At 35.8% G+C, this 7,351-nt stretch overlaps 1 protein-coding gene across 1 annotated transcript in view; it reads left to right on the top strand.

The window, feature by feature from the left end:
- Positions 1-737: 737 nt before the first annotated feature.
- Positions 738-7,351, top strand: part of LOC107575635 (uncharacterized) — an 8,927-nt gene continuing 2,313 nt past the window's right edge. The window contains exon 1 of the mRNA XM_016261996.1: positions 738-788. The gene's annotated coding sequence lies outside the window, so the exon portion shown is untranslated. The remainder of the gene's footprint in view (positions 789-7,351) is intronic.

Below are 7,351 nucleotides of genomic sequence, written 5' to 3'. Positions count from 1 at the left end.
CTCTTCTCATCCGACCGATGCCGTTCCTTACTTTAAACTGATCGGCTTTGCGGCGTTACGTTTTCACTGTAACTGCACTGGTCTAATGAAATGATAGCCACGCTTCATACAGATGTCTTTTTGTTGTTTATTGGTCTCTCTGTCTCTGTCTCTTTTCAGCAGACACTGTGAAAACTACAAGAAATAAAGCATATAATGTTCAAAATATCCATTTAGGTTCAGTCCTTTTCAAGTCTCTCATGTAAATGTCCGCTGATACACAAAAGAACACATGCAAAAAAATCCAGATTTAAAGATTAATTACCGTGTGCGCCCTCTTAGACCATGCAGATAAAGGTACTCTTTTTCAGGCTCTGCATACCATTAGTTTCTCTGCATCCATGTTACTTCAACCCATACCAAGGGTCCCGCGTTCAACACAACCTGGTCATGTGACCTGTTACGCTTCAATAGTAACTTCTTAAAGAACCCCTAACTTCAAACATTTTAAGGGAATGCATTCTCTACTTATTAACTTGAATATCACGTACATACATTTTAGTCAAATATTTTTAAACAATAAATGAACTCAAATTGACATCAATTTTTTAACAGAAAAATAAATATGCACATCTCTTTGAAAACATGTCTGTTGACAGTTACAGAGGTTGTGGGTGTGTTTAGCAGCCATACAGCCAGCCCTCTTTGCAGCTTTATTTAAGAGTGCAAGCTGTCAGACAAGCACCTCTCAGGCTTGATAGAAGAAGAGCTGCTCTTCAGACTCAGCGCTGCAGGCTACAACTGTCCAAGTAAGTAGGTTTCTAATTAAGAGCACTTGTGAGATCAGTTCCGATGTGGAGCTCGTTTGAAGACCTGTATTCTGTAGGCAAGATTATTTCGTACTACAGACCTCTTAAATATGCGGTATAACACTTTATAATAACTTTCATTAATAAAACATTAACATACATTAAATAATGCTTAACAGATCATTAGTTAATATATATTCAAACAGCTAGAAACAATGTGTATAATGTGCTTGTTATGGTTAACTAATAACCTTATTAAACATTACCTGATGATTAACAGATAATTGTTTCATGTCAATTAAAATGCTTACAAATGTCATTAAACTTTCAATTCATATGAAATTTTTAAATGATTTTAGTACATGATATACAATGACTAAAAGATTTATAAGGGAACACTGTTCAATCTGTTTACATCACGTTATGATAATCAAGTATTTTCTTGAAAAATTGAGTTGTTTTCTCCTGCTGATGTATGTATGATTCAAGGAATATTCTGTTTTATGATATACAATAGTATACTAATATAAGTGTTGAGGCAAGAAAATCATGTTTTGCACCCAAATTACAATGTGTGTGATGTCTTTAGAAAGCTAAACTTAACTAACCATCTTTTACACAAACATTGTTACAGCAGCTAAATGTCTAATGCCCATAAAGATACTGAATGATTAGTAATCGTTCATAAACATTTACAGATGATGAATAGTCTCCACTTTAGATTGGCTGCTGCAAAAACATGAACAAATGATTAATAGATTATTGGTTAAGATGTGAAAATAGTAGAAGTCTATACAACCAACAAATACCAAATATAGGATCTTTACAGACTTTGATTTTGAGTTAATGAATAATATGTTAACATGAATACTTTGTGAAGTGCTTAAAATGACTAATTAAGCACACTTTTTCACAGCATTTGTAAATGTAAAAAATAGCGTTAGGTAATATATGAACTGGAGTTTAATGACATAAATTACATTAACAAATAAGCTTGTAATCATTGTATACTTTCTGTTAAAATCAATTGTAGATTTTTAAAAAGTGCTTGATCGTATGAATCGAAAGTTTGCTGACATTTATAAACATTTCAATTTACAATAAATAATGATCTGTCATTCAATAGGTAATTTTCAATAAAAAAAATTATATTTATATTTAAAATTAGTAAACATTAACAAGCACATTATCTCATATTTCTAGCTATGTGAATATATATTAACTAATGATCTGTTAAGCATTATATAAAGTTTGTTAATATTAATTTATTAATGAAAGTTATTATAAAGTGTTACCAAATATGCAACTAGTAATGAATTAAATACAATAAAAATGTAGAGGGTAGAGGTTGCATTCCTAATATTTTAAGTCCCAAGAAGTTATTGAACATAAAATGCAGGGCTAAGGGGATGCTAATCACACGTCATATTAATATTGTGGGGGAAATATTCTACCTTTTTGTTGTAGTTATTGTTATAAATGATAAAACATAAAAGGGTTAAAGTAAGTTACTTAAAATACAGAAATAAATAAATAAAACAGAACACTAGCTCTGGGGAATCATTTGATCTATATCTCCATGTCGTCATTTCTTACCTTGACTCATTTCCGTAGTGTTAAAACATATTGGTAACTTCCTTTCTTTTAAAACTGTATGTGTGTAGACCAGTTCAGAAAATTTGCTCATTATGCTTCAGGTCATTTTGCAGACTCCAATCAAAATTCATTCATATTACATTAAAGACCATTGTTTGGAAAAACAGCACAAGGTTAAAAAGCACCTCCTGTAAGAAGAAAAGCAGAACTGATCCTATCTTCTGATTTTCAATATAATGTAATTTATAAATAGTGATGTACCGATCTTGATTTTTCATGGCTGATTCCAATTGCCAAATTTGATACAAGATTCCGATAGCTGAATTTCTAATTTATTTTTTTTTAAGCAAGAGACAAGAATGAAGATATGAGTACATGAACAGGATGTTTATTTGCTCTATTACAGGCAGAACTACATGTAGCCAATTGAAATTAGACGCAAAAGCTGCATTTTAATCACATGATGTACCGATCTTGATTTTTCATGGCTGATTCCAATTGCCAAATTTGATACAAGATTCCGATAGCTGAATTTCTAATTTATTTTTTTTAAGCAAGAGACAAGAATGAAGATATGAGTACATGAACAGGATGTTTATTTGCTCTATTACAGGCAGAACTACATGTAGCCAATTGAAATTAGACGCAAAAGCTGCATTTTAATCACGATCCAAAAAAAGATGCTGCATGTAGCATGAGTGGCTTTTTATTTAAATATGAATGTATAATTTCAAAATCTGAAGCAAAAACAGAATGGTCTTACTTAAAGGGTTAGTTCACCCAAAAATGAAAATTAGGCTGTGTTTTACTCACCCCCGATGCATCCTAGGTGTATATGACTTTCTTCTTTCAGACGAATCCAGTCGGAGTTATTTTAAAAATTGTTTTTGCTCTTTCAAGCTTATCGTTGTACTCAGCGGGTGTTGCAGTGCTTCTGTCCAAAAGACATTTCCACAAAAAAAAAGTGTCTCACACGGCTCCGGTGGGTGAACAAAGGCCTCCTGTAGCGAATCGATGCGTTTTTGTAAGAAAAATATCCATATTCAAAACGTAATAATCACTTGAATCTAGCTTGCGCTCACTGTTGTAAAACGGAAGCAGTTCCAGGAGGATGACGTATGAGGTCAGCTTTGCACATGCGCCGCTCAGAAGTGACGCACGCGGAGAGATCGAAACAAAACAACGGTCACTAATTAGAAGTACAAAACGGGGATTTGTAAAGTAGAATGTCGGAGGATTTCACTGTAAGCCAAGAGGAGACTGGTTTTCCTTTGCTAAAGTAAGGAAATTCTTTTGATCCTGTTAACAAACGTTGGTTTTCACGAGACTCACTGACGCATGTGCAAAGCTGACCTCATGCGTAAGGGGATGCTAATCACACGTCATATTAATATTGTGGGGGAAATATTCTACCTTTTTGTTGTAGTTATTGTTATAAATGATAAAACATAAAAGGGTTAAAGTAAGTTACTTAAAATACAGAAATAAATAAATAAAACAGAACACTAGCTCTGGGGAATCATTTGATCTATATCTCCATGTCGTCATTTCTTACCTTGACTCATTTCCGTAGTGTTAAAACATATTGGTAACTTCCTTTCTTTTAAAACTGTATGTGTGTAGACCAGTTCAGAAAATTTGCTCATTATGCTTCAGGTCATTTTGCAGACTCCAATCAAAATTCATTCATATTACATTAAAGACCATTGTTTGGAAAAACAGCACAAGGTTAAAAAGCACCTCCTGTAAGAAGAAAAGCAGAACTGATCCTATCTTCTGATTTTCAATATAATGTAATTTATAAATAGTGATGTACCGATCTTGATTTTTCATGGCTGATTCCAATTGCCAAATTTGATACAAGATTCCGATAGCTGAATTTCTAATTTATTTTTTTTAAGCAAGATGAAGATATGAAGATATGAGTACATGAACAGGATGTTTATTTGCTCTATTACAGGCAGAACTACATGTAGCCAATTGAAAAAAAGCTGCAAAGGGTTAGTTCATCCAAAAATGAAAATTAGGCTGGGTTTTACTCACCCCCGATGCATCCTAAGTTTATATGACTTCTTTCAGACGAATCCAGTCGGAGTTATTTTAAAAATTGTTTTTGCTCTTTCAAGCTTATCGTTGTACTCAGCGGGTGTTGCAGTGCTTCTGTCCAAAAGACATTTCCACAAAAAAAAAGTGTCTCACACGGCTCCGGTGGGTGAACAAAGGCCTCCTGTAGCGAATCGATGCGTTTTTGTAAGAAAAATATCCATATTCAAAACGTAATAATCACTTGAATCTAGCTTGCGCTCACTGTTGTAAAACGGAAGCAGTTCCAGGAGGATGACGTATGAGGTCAGCTTTGCACATGCGCCGCTCAGAAGTGACGCACGCGGAGAGATCGAAACAAAACAACGGTCACTAATTAGAAGTACAAAACGGGGATTTGTAAAGTAGAATGTCGGAGGATTTCACTGTAAGCCAAGAGGAGACTGGTTTTCCTTTGCTAAAGTAAGGAAATTCTTTTGATCCTGTTAACAAACGTTGGTTTTCACGAGACTCACTGACGCATGTGCAAAGCTGACCTCATGCGTCATGCTCCCAGAGCTGCTTCTGTGTTCAACTGCTGCCGCAAGCTATATTCAAGTGATTACGCTTTGAATATGGATATTTTTCTTACAAAAACGCATTGATTCACTTCAGGAGGCCTTTGTTCACCCCCCGGAGCCGTGTGAGACACTTTGTTTTATGGAAAGGGGCTTTTTATTTCATGTCTTTTGAACCGAAGCACTGCAACACCCGCTGAGTGCAATGATAGAGCCTGAAAGATCAAAGACCATTTTTAATATAACTCCGACTGGATTCGTCTGAAAGAAGTCATATAAACTTAGGATGCATCGGGGGTGAGTAAAACCCAGCCTAATTTTCATTTTTGGATGAACTAACCCTTTAAGCTTTGTGGAATCTAGGGGTTGAACGACTTCAGATTTCTTATAAGTTGACATTTATGTGATGCACAGCTATGGCATTTGACACAGTGCTGCCCACGTGGCTATTGCTCCTATAACAGCTCATTTTTATCAGTTCTTTTGTCTTTGGGTTGTTATATTTCTCACAGATTTCTGCTCGTTCTAAATCAGATACAGATAAAGCAGCACAGTAAAGACTACATTACAGTTTTTTTCAATTGTTTACACGCAATTTTGAAAACCGGGTTCTTTTTTTCACAAAAAGCACAATTATCCAAACACCACACTCAATTTGCATAATTCCTAGATTGTTTGCAAAACATACACCCTTCAGTCAAAACATATACATATTTGTGAAAATGCTATTAGTTTTCATTTAACCAACACAGTCCTCAATGATCAGACACTATTGCAACCAGTTTCACACTGCTGTGATAAATAAACATTTGTACAAAAACTAATTTTAGGAAATAGCATGTGCTAGATTTTTGGCCACACATTGTTATGTAAGGGATGTTAGATTTGGAAGGAAAAAAAATAAAAAATAACCCACAACATTCTTCATGATTAGTTTGAGATATAGGGAGAATGTACACAAATTGGCCTACTATAAACTTACCAAGCACTGCACAACACTGATGCTGCAGACTGAATATTTCAATACTTACAGTATTTCTTACCATAATCAGTTACAGTAATCAACAAACAAATAAAATCTGTAGACAAATAAAAATTACTGCATGAAGTACATACACTTTGACTCTGAAGAAACACTACTGTAAAAGCAACAAGAATACTGTAACTAGTCATCATCTCTCCGTCTGGCTGGATCAGGCCATAAGATTTCATCCACATCACAGGCTATGTCTTCATTGGCAAGGCACCGTTGGAAGAATCTCCTCGTGTGATGAATCCACCCCTGCACAGAAGCTGCGTCGATATGATCACAGGCCTGCTCCATGGCCTGAATGAGGGGCAAACGGTCATAGGGCCGCAGGTCGTATACCTTCCACCGCCATGCTGAAACAAACTCTTCTATTGGATTCAGGTAGGGGGAGTATGGGGGAAGGTATAAGACTTCAAATTCAGTGGTTAAATCCAGCCTCATCCACATATATAAATTCATGTTGAATTTCTGCAGCATCCATTTGCAAGACTCTCTGAAACACAGTAAAAGACAATAGGATGTTATTCAATATCTATTGCACAGTATTTTTTTGTGCCAGAACATTATGAGCAGTGCACAATACCACACCATAGTAAGATGAACAATACATACCCCCACATACTCATTGCGCAGATGTTTCACGCTCTCTGAATTTCTGTCAAATGGTACCCGATACAGTTGCTTAATGTATATTTGATTTTTCTTGAGGATTCGGCCTAATGTTGACAGAGAGACTCGTTGGATGTTATTGAAAATATGGTCATCACTGATGATATTGGCTTGGATTTCTCGCAGCCTGATACAATTATTGGTCAAAACCATGTTCACAATGGCAGCCTCTTGTGCACGAGTGAACATAGGGCCCCTTCCACCTTGGTGTCCTCGACCCTCAATCCTATGTAAAAAAAAAAAAATAACACAAATACACATGCAGCCTACTGTCAAATGTCACAGTAAACAATATTGATGATAAGTACAGCAAGCTTCAGTTTCAATGTACTGTGTGGTTAGCTTACCTGTTTTCTCGATGAAATGTCCGAATTACTGACGCAACAGTATTTCTGCTGAGATTTGGTTGAACTCTTTGTCCAGCTTCCATCAGTGTCAGTCCATGGTTGATAACATGGTCAATAAGTGTTGCACAGATTTCTTGAGTCAAATTTGGTCCTCGTCTTCTTTGTTCAGGTTCTATCAACTCTTCAAGTCCTTCTCTACCTCTTCCTCTACCTAGGCCTCTTCCTCTATCTCCTTCTCCTCTTCCTCTACCTGGGCCTCCTCCTCTACCTCCTTCTCTTCCTCTACCTCCTTCATCTCCTCTTTGAGCTCCCCCTCTCATT

This window comes from Sinocyclocheilus grahami, unplaced genomic scaffold, assembly GCF_001515645.1.
Source record: "Sinocyclocheilus grahami isolate Dianchi unplaced genomic scaffold, SAMN03320097.WGS_v1.1 scaffold2772.1, whole genome shotgun sequence".
Lineage (NCBI taxonomy): Eukaryota > Metazoa > Chordata > Actinopteri > Cypriniformes > Cyprinidae > Sinocyclocheilus > Sinocyclocheilus grahami.
This window is presented reverse-complemented; position numbering and strand designations above follow the sequence as displayed.